The following is a 15,694-nucleotide window of genomic DNA, read 5'->3' on the forward strand; positions in this document are numbered from 1 at the left end:
TTCTCTTCTTGTGCCTGGACTTGATCTCAGGGGCCACAGCCTCTCTGTATTACGATTTGTGTCCCCAGGGTGCCCATGTCTCCAGGGTGGGGGTGACATCCCCACCCGTCCCCAAGGACTGACTTACTCCCCGACTAAGGTAGCACCTCCCACGTGACAGCGAGCCTGGGACTCTGGGTTGGGGGCTGTCTGCCTCCCTGGGCCACGGGCTTGGGGAGGACAGCGAAGGGTCACCTCCGGCGCTCCCGGGACAGGAGAGGAACACGAACTCTGTGTTTAAATGGCTCCGCAAGGAAGACGGGGAGTGCAGGCTTCCTAGCCCGGCTCTGCCTCCCCCCGCTGGGCCCGGCCCCTCAACGCCTTCATTTTCCTCCTTCTCTGAACTCTCCCTCCGAAGACCTACGTCGGAATCACTGAGGGAAGCTCACACAACTGCAGGAGGAAAAGAACTAGAAAGGACGTAGACAAGTCTAAGTATCCATTTCACCCTCTGTGGGGAGTTCCTGCTCCCAGACGTGCCTAGGCCGGACTCGGGGAGGGCGCGCTGCGGACTCGGACGGCTCGGAGCCGGCACGGGGCTCTGAGGTTCTCCGTGAGGTTAGGACCCTGCTCCGAGCCAGGCCTTGGGTGGGAACTGCACCTCCCACCAGGAAGACACACACACACTTGGTGCTGTCTGAATGCAGCATTTTGCCCTCATCCCGGGGTTCTGCAAACATCCTGATATTCCCTCCGAAGCACGTGGCCTCCGCAGTTGGTATCCGTGCTTGCTTGTCCCTTGACAACAGCCCTGTCACACGGACACCAAGAAAAGAGCAACTGAGGAGGCGACCGTCTCCCTGTGGTGAGGACCCAGACAGAGACTGTCTCCCTGTGGGAGAGACGGTCTCACAGTGTGGGACCCAGAGGGAGGCCACTTCAGCCTGGTGTGAGCACAGAGACCCCTTGTTCTTACGTGGCTGCTGACCGGGAACCGTCCCTGAGAGGGGGTGGCCGAGCGGAGGGGGTGGCCGAGCGGAGGGGGTAAGGGGCCAGCAGGGTCCGTGTTGTTCCGTTTCTCCATCTACTTCGGTCCGTGTTTCCTGATCTGAGTTTTACTCTTCTTCTTTGAACAAGTATAGCCACGCGTCTTCTTGGTGTGCAACTGTTCCTCCCACGCGAAAGCATTTTCCAACAGGAGTTTGCTCCGCGGCGCCGTCTCTGGGCATTTCTGCTTGGCTGCTGGTGCGCCGAGGCCCGTGTCTGTGCCATGCGGAGGTGAGTCGTGCGCAAGGACAGCCTGTCAGTCCCTGCCGCTTCGCCACTTTGGAACAGCAAACTCCCCGAGTGTTTTAACTGTTCCCCATTCTCAAGTGTGTGGCTTCTTGGACACTGAGTCCTGGTAAAGGCTTGAAGCAGGCCTGTTGGAAATACAGGAGAAGTGGGTGTGTTTGGGGCATGCACGTGTGTGCCAGGACCGTGCTTGTGGCAGCCGGCAGCGGCCACGACAGACGGCACCAGCACTGGCCGCGTCAGAGGGGACGGCAGCCCCACGGAGTCCTAGGACCCCCGTGTTGAACCTGCGGAGCTCGTCCTTCAGGCTTGTGCTGGTTCAGGGCAGGACCTGCCCCGCCTCTGCCCCCACCCGGGGCCCAACTCCCTTTTCCCGATTTCCAGTCACTCCTGTGTGGCTGTGCTCCTGGCCGCCCGCCCTCCTCTCCTTTCTGGGCCTCCCTGGGGTAGCCCTGCCTGCCTCAGCCCTCCTCTCACCCTGACGTGCTGTGACCGTCAGCGGGCCGTCATTCGTGTTCCTCCGTCGACCTGGACACGTGTCACCCGTGCGTGTACATGTAACACATGTGACCGTGTGCGCGTGTCACGGACAGATCGGCCGTGCACGCATGTGTGTGCGTGTGTACACGAACAGATTGGCCGCACACGCATGTGTGTGCGCGTGTCATGGACAGATCAGCCACGCACGCATGTGTGTGCACGTGTACGTGGACAGATCGGCCGCGCACGCATGTGTGTGCGTGTACATGGATAGATCGGCCGCGCACGCGTGCACATACTTGCATGTACGCACTTGTGCACATTTCCACTGGGTGCTTTCCATCCCCTAAGGTCAGAGCAGATGTGGAAATGGACCCAAACCACCCCTCCCAGGACTCTGCCCTGGTCCAGTGGTTCTGCCCTGAGAGCAGAGAGGGCTGTGCTGGCTGCCGTTTGCCCCGTGGCCAGAAGGCCGTGTTCCTGCAGGGAGCGCCTGGCCTTGCTGAGACCCTCCTGTCCTAGACGCTGACTGCAGGTACCTCCTCTCACCCCCTCTGGAAACACACGGCCGCTCGGGAGTTCTGCCTGTCTGGTGTGCTGCGGGCCACACACCCTCCCAGGCTGATGCTGGGTCCTGGTCCCCGCCCAGTGGTGTCGATGGTGACGGTGTCCCGGCAGATGTCAGTGCTTCGGTTCTAGGGTTCGATCTGACAGCAGAGCTCTGGGGAGGAGGCCGTAGGGCGATGAGGACGTGAGGAGTGGGTGCCCACTGCCCAGCCGGCGTTGGACGCCCAGGGCTGGCATTGTCTCAGCCTTCCAGGAGACCTGTTGGAGCTTCTACTTTCTCTCCCTGAAAACACGCTGCTCTATCACATGTAAATAAAACTGACAACACCTCCAGAGCTGCTGTAGAGAGCGTTCTAATTCCTGGTTCCTGTCTTCTCCCCATCAAAGAGCCAGGACACATTTCTCACCATTGTTCTCTGTCACCAGAATTTTCTTTTTTTTTCCCTTCAGATTTATTTGTGTATTTGAGAGAGAGAATCTCAAGCAGACTTCAGGCTGAGCACAGAGCCTGACACAGGGCCCGATCTCACGACCCTGAGATCATGAGCTGAGCGGAAACTAAGAGTTGGTCATTAACCAACCGAGCCACCCAGGGGCCCATGTCACCCAAATCCTCACTTGAATTTTTACAAAAGCCTTTGTTTTGTAAAAATCTGCTTGATGTAGGATGAAGGGCAGCGTACGGCTAGGTGGTCAGAGGGACCCGGCATCCTGTTCGCGGGGAGTGAGGCAGCTTCCCACACGTGGGACTCTGAGGTCAGACCAGTCCCGGGCAAATCCGACTGCGGTGGCCCCCGACGGGGCACAGTTGTGTTCTGTGCACACACGGGGAGGAGGGAGTGGGCGGCAGAAGGCATGAGCCTGTGGCTGCCGTGTGAGGACAGCCGGCAGATGCGCTCTTACAAGCTCTGGGGAAGTGTGGCCGGCGCACGGTGGGCTCGAAGCTGCAGGCGCACAGTGTCAGCCCGTGTGCTGGCGCCAGTGTCTGTGGCAGGACAGAGGGGAGGGCGCGCCCACAGCCTCCCAGGGCCTCCTTCTTGAACACGCCGAGTTCAGCTTTTAGGAGTTTGCTGAACACACCTTGAAGTTGTACTTTTCCCGGTGCAGACTAAAGACTGCCCGTTACGTGCAAGGCGGTGACGAGGGTCATGCGAACCACAGGGGCTGTCTTGGGAAACAGCCCCTCTCCTGCATCCCTCAGCGTGGCGTCCTCGGGGGCGCGAGACCAGCCTGTACACGTGGCACGTCTGCTGGTCACAACAACGCGTGGACCTCGTGGGTGCTGGGAGCAGGGTCGCCCCGACGTCAGGATCCAGCGGCAAGCGCGAGCTCGTTGGGGATTTGGAGAGAAGGCTTAGGAGGTGGACCGACCCTGACTTTCGTGTCCACGACTCTTCCCACCGGTGTGAGCATCACTGATGGGTACCCGGAGTCAGACACCGAGCTGCAGCCCAGGTGGCCAGCAAGCAGACGTGGGGCACACCTGATAGGCCTCGGGCACGGTCCTGGCTTTCCTGCGGCCGCCTGGTGGCCCGGGTACGTCCCAGAATACCACTGTCTCCTCACTATGCACAGCGAGGGCATTGGCTCAGACAGTGATGTCTCCCACCGCGGGAGCCGTGGTCGCTCGGGCGGTTTGGCACTGAGACCTTGTGTGAGGTCCCTGCCCAATGCTCTGGGCCGTGGCAACTGATGGCAGCTTCGAGGAGACCCACCCTCTCTTTGTAAAAGCGTGACAAATGATTCAGTTTAAAAAGCCTGTGTTTGTCGAGGCCCTTCATTAAAGGAGACGGAACCCAACATCTGGGACGTGCAATGGCCACGAGGTTCTCAGTGAGGCAGAGCGGAGCCCGTAGACGCCGTGCTGGCCGCACACCAGGGACAGGCCCCCGCGGGCCCCATGGCCTGTGGCCTGTCCGTCCCCTCCGGCCGCCCACCAGCCCCGGGAATGCCAGCACTGGCCGTGGCAGGAGGCTCTCGGGGGCGGGTGCAGGGCCCGCGCCAACGCGGAGGGAGCGGCTTGGGCTTCAACAAGCCGGGGGGCCGCGCTTCTGAAGGTGTTGGTCTGGGGAGGCAGCGCTTTGGTGCGGAGGCGGGGGCGGGAGGGACGCGGCTTCTTGTCACCTGGGCTCTTCCCGGCAAAGAACATTCCTGCGGGCTGACAGCAGGCTTCCGGCCCCTGCAGCGCGGCAGGGTCGCGGTTCGGGTCGCACACCCCTGGAGGTGAGACTGGCCCGAGCCGACCCGCGGCGGTCATGCACCTGCGCGCTGACTCAGCTTCCAAGCGGGAGCCCCTTCCCCCTTTCCAGGACCTGAAGGAGGGGTGCCGGCTGGCCCCCTGGGTTTCGGGTTGACAGCCTGTGGCCCAGGAGCTTCCCCTCCTGAGTCACGGCCTCTGAGCCGTCTGCCTGGGGAGCGGCCGGGTCTCGCGCCAGGCCCCGCGGGCCTCCGGCTCAGGCTGGGACAGGCCGGGCGGGCGTGAATTCCTGAGCTGTGTACCTGCGCCCAGAGTACATCCTGCCTCCAGCACGGCAGGAATTTGGGGCTGCAGGCGAGAGCCAGGAATGCAGGGCAGAGGGAAGGTGAGGCGATCTGAGCGGCCGCACGCCCACCAAGAGCGTGCGCGGACCTGCGCCGACCCTGTGCCCAGCGCCCGGAGGGCAGGGCTGCCAGCACGGGCGGCAGAACTCCCAGTGACCCGAGAGACAAGCGGCGGCCTGCCGGTCCACGTGCTGGGAGCGAGGGCGGGCGGCAGCTGAGGCCATGGAGCTGGGGCCACGGAGCTGGGGCCGGGAGCTGAGCCGGTGCCCACAGCCCGCCCTGCCGGGAGCCACACTGTCCCCAGGTGGCCTCTCCCCGGCACAGACCCCGGGGTCCGGCCCCATCAGAAGCGTCTAAGGCGCTGCCCGACCCTCGGCCCCGACGAGAAGGTGGGCACGTTAGCACAATACTCCACCTGGTTCCGTCTTCCTTGAAAGTCTGTTCTCACCTCTTGCTTTGGTCCCCAATGTACTGTGGAAGGACCCCGCTCGGCCTTGGGGAGACAGTGCATGCACGTCCGGGGTGATGCCGGGGGACTGTGCAGGCTCCCATGAAGGTGCTGAGGGTCGGGTCTCCGTGCTAGGGCCCTGGGGCCGCCCGCAGGCCACACACGTGCTCTCAAGAGGTGTGGTTCTGGGTGTTTTCCGGGCACCACCATCCCCTGTGAGCACGGACCCTGGAGGTCAGGCGGGTGGCCCCTCCGGGACCACTGTCCACGGCCCTTCTCCCTCAGGAGTGCTGCTGACCGACCGGACCCCTGTCTGCTCCTGAGCTGAGAGGTTCGACACATGGAGAGCCCATGGGCACACGGCCACACGGGGGTGGAGATGGTGGTGGGTCCGGCCAGGCAGGCCCGCATACCCGAAGGACAAGCCCACTCTGCCGCATTTTCTGTCACGCTGCGCAGGACTCCCAGAGTTCCTTGTTTCTCTTTGGTCCGGAATCTTCTCACCCATCGCGGCTCTGTCTGGACTTTCTTCTGTTGGAACCTGGAGAAACCCTGAGTTAAGGGGCCTCTTGTTCTCCAAGCGTCTCTCCAGCCTGCGTGGTCTCGAGCGCACCCTGCCTGGTGGCCCGTCCTTGGGCCCCACGAGGGCCAGGGCTGTGCTGTTCCACGCCGAGCAGGCACTTCTCTACACACAGACCTGTGACGGGAGCCGCAGTCCGTTGGCCGCCTCCACTGATGAGTCTGTTTTCTGGAAGTCATGTCTCTGTGATCTGAGCCTCGACGCCGGCAGCCTGAGACCCAGAGTCGCACACTCTACTCACTGAGCCAGTCAGGGGCACCGACAAATCTGTTTTTGAAACAGCCCGGAAATGCGGGCATTGGCCACCTGCACGACGGAGACAGTCGTCACTCGGTGGCTCCTCGCCTCACTGACCCTGGGCTTCTGCACACGGAGCCACCGCTGCCTCCTGCCTGGGACGCAGCCTGTCTTCCTGGAGTTGGGCACTGAGCCTCCATGGGGCTGAGCCTGTGCCCCCTCAGCCTGTCATCCTTAAATCTGGTCTGCGTCTGCTCACAGGTCCCTGCGTCGTCTGTAAGGTGACCGTGACCCCAGACGTGACCAGTCAAGTCAGGACCACCGTCCTGCCTCCCGGCGCAGGGGGCTTCCCGGCATCCGTGGTGGCTACAGGTTCCTGCTCATCCCACAAGTGCGAGTCCCTGGTACACGGTGGGGAGTGGGGGTCCTATGGCCTCCCTGATGGTCCGCAGTTGGGACCACAGCTACGGCAAGTCGGCAAAGATGGCGGTGCCCAGTGTGGCGCTGTGCCTCTGGGTGGCAGCCTGGGGTGGGGAAGGGGGCTGCAGACCCTCTCCCTTTCGCATTTGCTGTTATTCACAGAACGGAAGGATGCTTCCGTCAGTCCCGCCGCCGCCAGATGGGCTCTCCTCCCGCACGGAGCTATGTGGTCAGGTGGACAGAGCCAGTCTCGGAACTGCCACGCTGGGTGAAATCACACCCGCTCTGATTATCGACCTTAGAGTTTGGGCAGGCGGGAGAGGAGCGGCCGGGTCTGTGCGGGCTTGGGGGGTGCTCTTGGGGCTGCGAGCACCAGGAACAGCTCCCACGAGCTCCAGACACGGCGCTCGAGGCTCGTGGCTGCTGCCGACGGAGGTTGGGCGCGTGTATTGCCTTGGCTTTGCACAGCAGAGTTCACATTGATCTTAAAATGTGAACCCGGACAAGGTGGCATCGGGAGGGAGACAAACCACGAGACTCTTGACCTCAGGAAACAAACCGAGGGCTGCCGGAGGGAGTTGGGGGTAGCGGTGGGGAGGCTGGGTGAGGGACACTGGGGAGGGTACCTGCTGTGGTGAATGCTGTGAGCTGTGTTCGCCTGATGATTCACAGACTTGTACCCCTGGGACAAATCATATGTTAATAAAAATAATTAAAAAAAACACACGAGCCTCCACAGAGGCCCCTGAGCTGGGGGACAGGCTCCCTCCCGAAGGACAGCTACTCCTTTTTAGGTATTTTTTGTCCTGCACGGAGCTGGGAGAAGTGTTCGCGCCACGTGACGTGAGTTGCATGAGCCGACACAGGAAGTGCCTGGGGTGCGGAGTGTTTCTGGTAACGGGGTTGCAGGCCTCTGGTCCCAGGACTATCCTGTTCCCACCCTTCCTGGGGTCTACAGAAGACCTGCCTAGAGCGTTGCTCTCATGGTGCTGGTGCATCCGAACCCACAGATGTAGTTTCTGACATGACAAGACCCCGGCCTGACCCCACTGCCGGGGAGTCAGTGCCCCCAGCCCTGTCGCTCTTGGGCCTGTGAGGCTTCCATGGCCCCTTCTTGGACGAATCCCAGAGGGCATCCGCGGGCCTCGTGAGATCAGCTTCCCCAGTGGGCGTGACTCTCCTTGTTACACGTGCGCACCCCACAAGCAGGACCCCAGCGTGACTGGGTCGGTTCTCCTGGCTGGGTCGTGTGTGCCCTGCGCCCACGGGTTGCACGCGCTCCGGGGTGAAGTGTGCCGTCTCTGGGTCTCTGCAAGCTAACCCCGTAGGAGAGAGCATGCTTGTGCCAGTCCCTATGGCAGGGATAGGAGGGAAGTGCTTCCTGGGGAAGGGTCACCCCTGAAACCCTGGGTCTGGAGGGTGAACGGGAGCGTCGAGGTGGGCCCAGAGGGGGACGCAGCAGCCGGAGGGCAGGGCCGGACTCAGGATCTCGATCCTGGCTGGTCTCAGTCTGATGGTCATTGGCCTTTCTGATAACGCCGCTAATGAGTGTTGAACTAGTAGCAGCCGGAGTGGACGTTACAATTAGGGTCAGTCACTAAACTCCGACAGCTGGCGCGAGTGACCAACTGCGAAACGCGGCTAAGAAGGGTGGCTCAGGAGGGTTTCCGGCTTCCAGGGATAGTGCTGAGACGCTAACAGGTTAGAAACTTGGACCCATTTTAGGAACCGTGTTCCTTGTCTCCCACATGTAACCACCTGAACTTGGGGTCTCCCCTTGCCCGGCCAACACCATCATCACGGCCCTGAGCCAGCCTCTGGTCTGGGCGTCTCTCCTTCTGGACGGTTCTGCTGTCCCAGCCTGCGTAGGGACGTCCGTACCCACGGTGCTCAGGTCAGTGCGCCGTTTCCAGTGTCTGGTAACTCCGGGGTTTTCCTCGGCTGGAAACGCCCTCAGTTCGGGACCAGCTCAGTCACCCCCGACCAGAGTGACCTCCTTCCTCCCTGTGTTACGAGGAGCCGGAAGGGTTCTTCCTCCTTCTTAACCGGGGAGTGAGCAACTCCCGGCAGAGGTCATGCTGTGCGTTTGGGACCCTCTACAGAGCACAGGCAGGTGTTCAGCGGAACCAGATGCACCTGTGCTCCCAGTATCTGAAGTGACCCGTGTCCTGATGCGTGGGAGTCGCATGCTTTGCCGTGACGGAGTGAAAGGGTAAAGACGCACGTGCCTCAGGTGCCCGGATGTCTTCGGCCCCATTCTCAACCTGAAGGTTGCAAAGGACACGGTCACTGGGGGTCCCGGTGTGCACGGGTCATGGAGGGGAGGAGTGTATCCTCAGGACCTCTTTTCCGGAGCTTTCTCCCCATTCTTCCTCGTCTCACGGGGAGGAACTCGCTCCTTTCGAAGGGAAGGGCACAGCCCACGTTGCGCTAGGAGCCCCATTGCTGAGTCCGAGAGAAGGGCTGCGTCCTGTGAGGGGGTCTGACGTGTGTTCCCGGGCTCTCCAGACCGTGTGCCCCGCGTAACTGTCAGAGTTCTGAGCCTCGTGTGTCTGGGCGCAAGCGGCATGATTGGCTTCTGCTTCTCATCGAGCGATCCTCCACGGCTGCTTGAGTCCGGGGCGTCTGTTAGCGCACTGAGGGCTCAACCGCAGCCTGCTCCAGGGCCAGGCCGGGCCCCCAAAGGTTTCCTGCACACGGGACCTCTGGTGTGCACCCGCGCTGCCCACCGCCTGCTGTCCCGGGGGAGGACTCTCTCACAGTTATGGGGTCCTGAGTAGACGTCCTTTTCCTGTTGGCTTCACAGGGGCTTGAAGGCCCCAGGCCATCCTCCAGGCTTGTTGAAGTCGTTGGCTCATTCGGCCTCACGACAACTTTGCAAGGGAGACACCGTTAACATATCCCTTTTGGGATGAGCAGCCCAAAGAGTGTCACGCATCTGGTGTGTGTGGCAGATCTGGGATTCGCGTCCAGATGGCCTAAACCCCAAACCTGAGCCACCACCCACCGTGATGCTCCTGGTGGACCCAGATCCAAACCCTGAGTCACTGCGGGTTCTTTGCCGAGATGATAGGCTTCAGGATTTGGTGGGAGCAAGGAAATTTCAGTTAAAATGACTTTCTGGCGCGGAACCTCCTGGTAGAACAAAGATGACAATGAGCCTGGAGGAAAGTGAGCACGGTCAGGTGCCTGGGCGGCGCTGGGTCTCATGGGGTCCAGCTCTGCTCCAAGGTCCTGCAATCCGACTGCCTCCGGTCTGAGCAAACCCTGCTCAGGGTCTCTGCCGTCCCACAGAGCGCCTGAACCTCTCTGTGTCCAGGAGAGCCGGTCGTCGCGTCCTGGGTACATGCGTCATCCTCCTGTTTCCCACAAGTAGCTCAGCCTCCCCGGGCTGGTCTTCAGAGAGTGCGAATCTGTCCTTCAACAGACAGCCGCGTGCAGAGACCACGCTGCGAGGGAGAGACACCGCATACCCCCAGCAAGGACACTGGTGTGTGACGGCTCGACTGGCTCGGACAGGGCTCCTGCGGCCACGCTGGTGAGGACCCTCCTGCAGGTCTGGGCGCCCCGTCCATCCCCATGGCCCTGGGGTGCAGTGACCGGGCGTCCCGGCCTGGGACGGACGCCTCTGGGTCTGTGGTCTCCAGCACGGGCTCGGCTGTGCCGCTCTCCCGCGGGCTGTGGCGCGGATGTCCTGGGGGTGCTGTGGCTGGGGCCGCCCCGCGCTCAGCCTCAGGTTTCCCCAAACACAAACAAAATCCCATGTGTTCAGGGCAGAGACTGGATTTCAGCGTTTCCACATTCCTACCGTGAACAGAAGCCAAAGGAAACCCAGTGGAGGATAAGCCTCCGTGGGTGGGGACAGGACTGTGGGTTTGTTTTACTTTGTTTTCAGTGTGGCCTCGTGTTCTCTGGGAAAAGTGATCTGTTTGATTCGGATGGCAGCAACAACCGGGCTCCCGTTACACACGAGGGGAACCGGATCTGCCCCCAGGGACGGGCGTGTGGATGAGGAGCTGCTCAGGGTCGGACGGCCCCGGAGAGAGCAGCGCCTGCCGCCTTGCCCTGACTCAGAGAGGGAGCCGGCTGGCGGAAACCGGAGAACCGGGGCCTGGCGCTCCCTCTGGACTCCGGAGCCTGCGGGGCCGCCTGAGAGTACGAGGTGGGAGCACCGTCTCCTGACCCTTGGAGGCGACACCCGTGAGAGGGACGCACGAGGGGTCCTGCGGGGCCCGTCTCCCGATTCCCAGACTCTCCCGAGAGCCCTCGTCCCCGGGAGAGGGGCTTCCTTGCCAGCTTGTCCCATTAGCTGGGAGCTGGGCCACACCGGGGCCGGATACGTTGGCGGAGACTCGTTCTGGTCAGAATCTTGCGAATCCTGCTTGTCTGTGTCTCCGAGCGGCTGGGCCACCAGTTCTGAGTCTGGACTGGGTGCTTGGGGCTCGGAGGGGCTCAGAGGGGCTCGGAGGGGCTCGGAGGGGCTCGGAGGGGCTCGGAGGGGCTCCTTTTCCCTGGACTTTGCTGTCCTTCCAGAAAGTCAGGCTGCGGCCATCAGCACGTGGGAGTCGGGTCACCGGGCCACGGGGCGAGATGTGTCTTCAGGGCAGTACCTTGCGCTCAGCAGAGTGTGCTCCCATATGCTCCCACAGCCCCCAGGCCGGGTGCTCCCCCCCCCCCCCCGCACTGTGCTCCGCAGGCCTCAGCCTGGACCTCTGTGCCTTGAGCTGCCTCCCGCCTGCTGAGCAGGGCTAGGTCTTGGGGCAGCGATCCCAGGCCCACAGGGGGCAGGTTTCCCTCCACCCGGGAGCGGGAGGCCATGCTGGGTGGCTGCGACCGTCCTGGCTCTGGGCCCGTCAGCTCGCCTCTGTCGTCCCAGGCCCCTTCTGCACGCAGCCGTGTCAGCTGCGCGGATGCTCCTCACCGTCTCTCTGGCTCTGGTTTGAGGCACAGCCGTGGGCAGGGCTGTCACGGGGGGACGGACGCAGAGCCCAGACCCCAGGGTGGGGGCCAGTCTGTTCCCTGCAGCCAGCAGAGGGGACAAGAGTTGGCAGGAGTGTGTTCCCAAGTACGCAGAGCACGGGCACACGCGCTCACAACCGCTCACACCCGCTCACACCCGCTCACACGCCTGGTCGCAGACACCGTGAGCGCCCGCAGCGCTCCTTGTGGTGTGTGGGGCCCGAGACGTGTCCTGGGGCCTCCATGTTCTGGGCCGTGAACCCTCACCGTGGCACCCCAGCAGAGCGCTACAGATGAGGGGCGAGAGAAGCAGTCCCTTCTCCATTCCGAAGAGAGTTTGTCAACGAAATGAAGGTAATTGTTAAAACTCTACTGGCATTTTTCAGATGTAAGAGGTTAGAGCCGAGAACACGACCACGTCCATGGACGCCACGAGGCTGGGGGTCCCTGCTGGCCTCTGAACTCGCAGGGCGAGCCGGGTCGACCTCGCAGGGCCGGTTCGGGACCACGGGCGGAGCGCCCTCCTGCTGTCTCCCGCGGGGAGGCCCTCCCGGCCGGTGCTCAGCCCCCAAACCTACAGAGCACCCCTCGCGCCTGAGGAGGAGGCATGGGGAAGCTTGCCCGGGCTCTCCTGGCTTACAGGGAGGGGAGGACAGAGTCACCCAGGCCCTGTTGTGGGCGGGTCTGACCTGCAGGAGGGTCTCTAAGCTGGGAGGGAGGTCAGGCTGCGGAAGGGTATGTGCCTAGTCCTCGGTGGCCAGTGGCTGCCCCCTGGGCACTGGTGCAGACAACCAGCGTAAACCATTCCTCCATATTTGGTTTTCTGCCAGCAAATTCCTTGGCCCCGTCTGCCGAGGGAGACCCATCTGTAGGCTCTTCATCTTTCTCCATGGGGGCATCGTGGCTCTTCTGAGTTCAGGCCCACAGGTTTCCACCGGGCGCAGATGGGGGACCCGCCACGCTTCTGGGCAGTGCAGGGGACTGGGCGACCTTGTCGGTGAAGGCGTTGGAGGAGGGTGGGGCGTGCCGGTGTGGACTCACAGGGAGTAGCAAGAGATGCGGGGGAGGCCCCTGTGGGAGGGCAGGGGCTCCGCCCTCTGCCCCAGCAGCCCCAGGTGTCTGTCACATGGAAGAGGCTGACCAGCTCTGTGCCAGGCCTAGAGGGGAAGCTGGCCTGGACTGCCCCCACTCGGAGGGCTCTGCACAATCCGGTGGGACACCTGCTCCCAGCGGCCTCAGGAGGGCTCTGAGGTCACTGTGTCGGCGACCTCCGTGCTCAGCCTTGTGTGGCTCCCGCCAGCCGTGCATGCCCTGTGACTCCATACAGGGTCCACGGGAGCCCTGCAGGTGGCCCTCTGACCTGGAGTCTGGTCACCCAGATCCTGCCCTCGGGTGGTCCTGGTCAGCTGTGCCAGCCCCTCCCTGGGAGCCAGTGTCTGCTCTGTGCTTTGGCTCCCAGGGTCCAGATGCCGGGAGCACAGAGCTGTTCCTATGGGGCCCCAGAGCCTGACTGGCGCATTCCCACGTAATCAGCCCAGTGGCCGCCTTGTGTGTCCCGGGACAACGTTAGGCTGGACCAGAATGACTCCCTGACCCTCGTCCTACGTCAGGCTTGGTTTGGCTGCGGTCAGGGTCGGCAGGAGAGCACCAGTCGAAGGCTCCTGTCGCACGTGCCGTGTGACAGGGGAGTCGACAGAAGGATGACGCCGCCTTCCTCAGCCTCCGTTTCTGCACCTGGTTTTCCAGTTGAAGACGGGAATGAAAAAGCTCTGGGAATTTCGATGGAGGCGGACCTCAGGTTGGATTTCTATCTCGTTTTCACGATGATGGCTTCGTTTAGTTTTCTAATCCGTCTCGGTTTGATTCCGACAACCTATGTTGGTAAAAACACTGTCCGTTTTACTGAGGTCTCAAAATGTATCGATACACACAAATACGCTAGTCATCGTTTTCTCTCATAACAGCAAACATTTACCTATTGAGCAGCGACAATAAAACAGTTTTTGAGGACTGGGAGGTCATTGCCTCCAAACGGTAGTTTCCGTGAAAGAGCGTGTCCATCGCATGTGCTGCATTGAATAATCTCCGTGCAGGAACAGATAGAAAAGACGTCTCTAAGGATACTAGTTGTGAATACTGGCAAGCACCACTTTGTGGAAAGGCTGTGTTTCCAGAGGGTTCTGGGAGGGTGCGCAGCGGGCACCAGGCGTCGACCTCCCCCTGTGCGGCAGGTGCTCAGGCGGAGGCTGTCTGATGCGACAGTTTCGGAACTCGGGAGTCCCCGCAAGGCCTGCGGCGGAGGCACGGGCAGTGACGTGTGGGGAACTTGTGGCTGTCAGCTCCTAGCACAGCGGCAGCTACCCATGCCTCTCCCTCAGCCCCCGCGGCAGACGGCCGTGCACTCAGACTGTGGGAGCCCAGCTGGACAGCAAGGAGCCTGTGCTCTGAATGTGAGCCCCGTGCTCTGCGCACAGGCTCAGACACCGAGGAGCGCAGCCACCGCTGGTGCCCCCCCCCCCCCATTGCTGTAAACCCATCTCCTTCTGGCTGGAGGGACAAGGGGGTTTAAAGCTCTAGCTCCTGTCTCCCCCTTGAGTTTTTGCTTTTTCCTCTTTTAGAAGTTGGGCATCAAAGACTAAGACGTCAAACACAGCTGCATATGGGGATAGAAAGAGAAAGTACCCGTGCGCGCCCACAGAGAAGCTCAGAAAAGATGGTCATCGCGTCATAGGAAGACATTAAATTCATGTCTCAGGCTGATCCTCAGCACAGACACAACCCACAAGAAACCAAAGCAAAAACAAGCAAACAGAAACAAAAAGCAAATTCTGGGAAAGGGGGAGAATCTGATTTCCAGAGTTAGCACATTACGCAGTTCAAATGTTCTATGGTTAAATACATACATAAATAAATAGTATACAAAGAAACATGAAAGCATGGTTCATTCAAAGGAAAAAAAAATTCAATGAAAACTGCCTCCAAAAAAATCTAATGACAGATACATACTAGAAAAGGACTTTATTATTATTTTTTAAGCATACGGAGTTTTATTAGTGTCAGGTGTACAATACAGTGATTGAACAATTCCGTACAACACCCAGGGCTCATCACAGGTGAACTCCTCTGCCCCATCCTCCACTTCCCTCACCCCACACCCACCGCCCTCTGGTGACCCTCAGTGTGTTCTCCATAGCCGAGAGTTTGCCTCTCTTTCTTTCACCTATGATCGTTTGTTTTGTTTCTTAAATTCCACATATGACAGAAGTTATATTGTCTATCTCTGACCGACTTATTTCAATTAGCACAATACCCTCTAATTTCATCCATGTTGTTGCAAGTGGCAACACTCCATTCTTTTTGATGGCTGAGTAGTATTTCAGTGCATATCTACCGTGTCTTCGTTATCCACTCGTCTGTCATTGGGCATACGTGGGCTGTTTCCATATCTTGGCTACTGTAGCGACTACTGTGGTAAACACCCAGGTGCACATACCCTTTGATTTTGTTTTCTTGTATCTTTGGATAAATCCCAGTAGTGCAATTGCTGGTTCGTAGGGTAGTTCTGTTTTTAACTTTTTGAGGGAAATTCATGCTGTTTTCCAGAGTGGCTGCTCCAGTTTGCATTCCCAACAACATTGCAAGAGGCTCCCCTTTCTCTGCATCCTCTCCAACACCTGCTGTTTCTTGCGTTGTTGATTTTAGCCATTCTGACAGGTGTGAGGCAATTATCTCCTTGTAGTTTTGATTTGCATTTCCGTGATGATGAGTAATGTTGAGCATCTATTCATGTGTCTGTTGGTCATCCATATGTCTTCTTTGGAGAAATGTCTGTTCATGTCTTCTGCCCATTTTTTTGGACCAGATTTTTTGATTTTTGTGTGTGGAGTTGTATATGTTCTTTATATATTTTGGGCACTAACCCCTTGTTGGATATATCATTTGCAAATATCTTCTCCCATTCTATAGGTTGCCTTTTAGTTTTGTTTCCTTCATTGTGCACAAGCTTTTTATTTTGATGTAGTCCCAATAGTTTATTTTTTGCTTTTTATTTCCCTTACCTCAGGAGGGATGTCTAGTAAGAAGTTGCTACAGTAGATGTCAAGCATTGCTGTCTTCAATGATTTTTTTGTGTGTTTGGTTTCAGGTCTCACATTTAGGTCTTTAATCCATCCTGAATTTATAGTTATTTT

Source organism: Mustela nivalis (assembly GCF_964662115.1).
Source record: "Mustela nivalis genome assembly, chromosome: 5".
NCBI lineage: Eukaryota > Metazoa > Chordata > Mammalia > Carnivora > Mustelidae > Mustela > Mustela nivalis.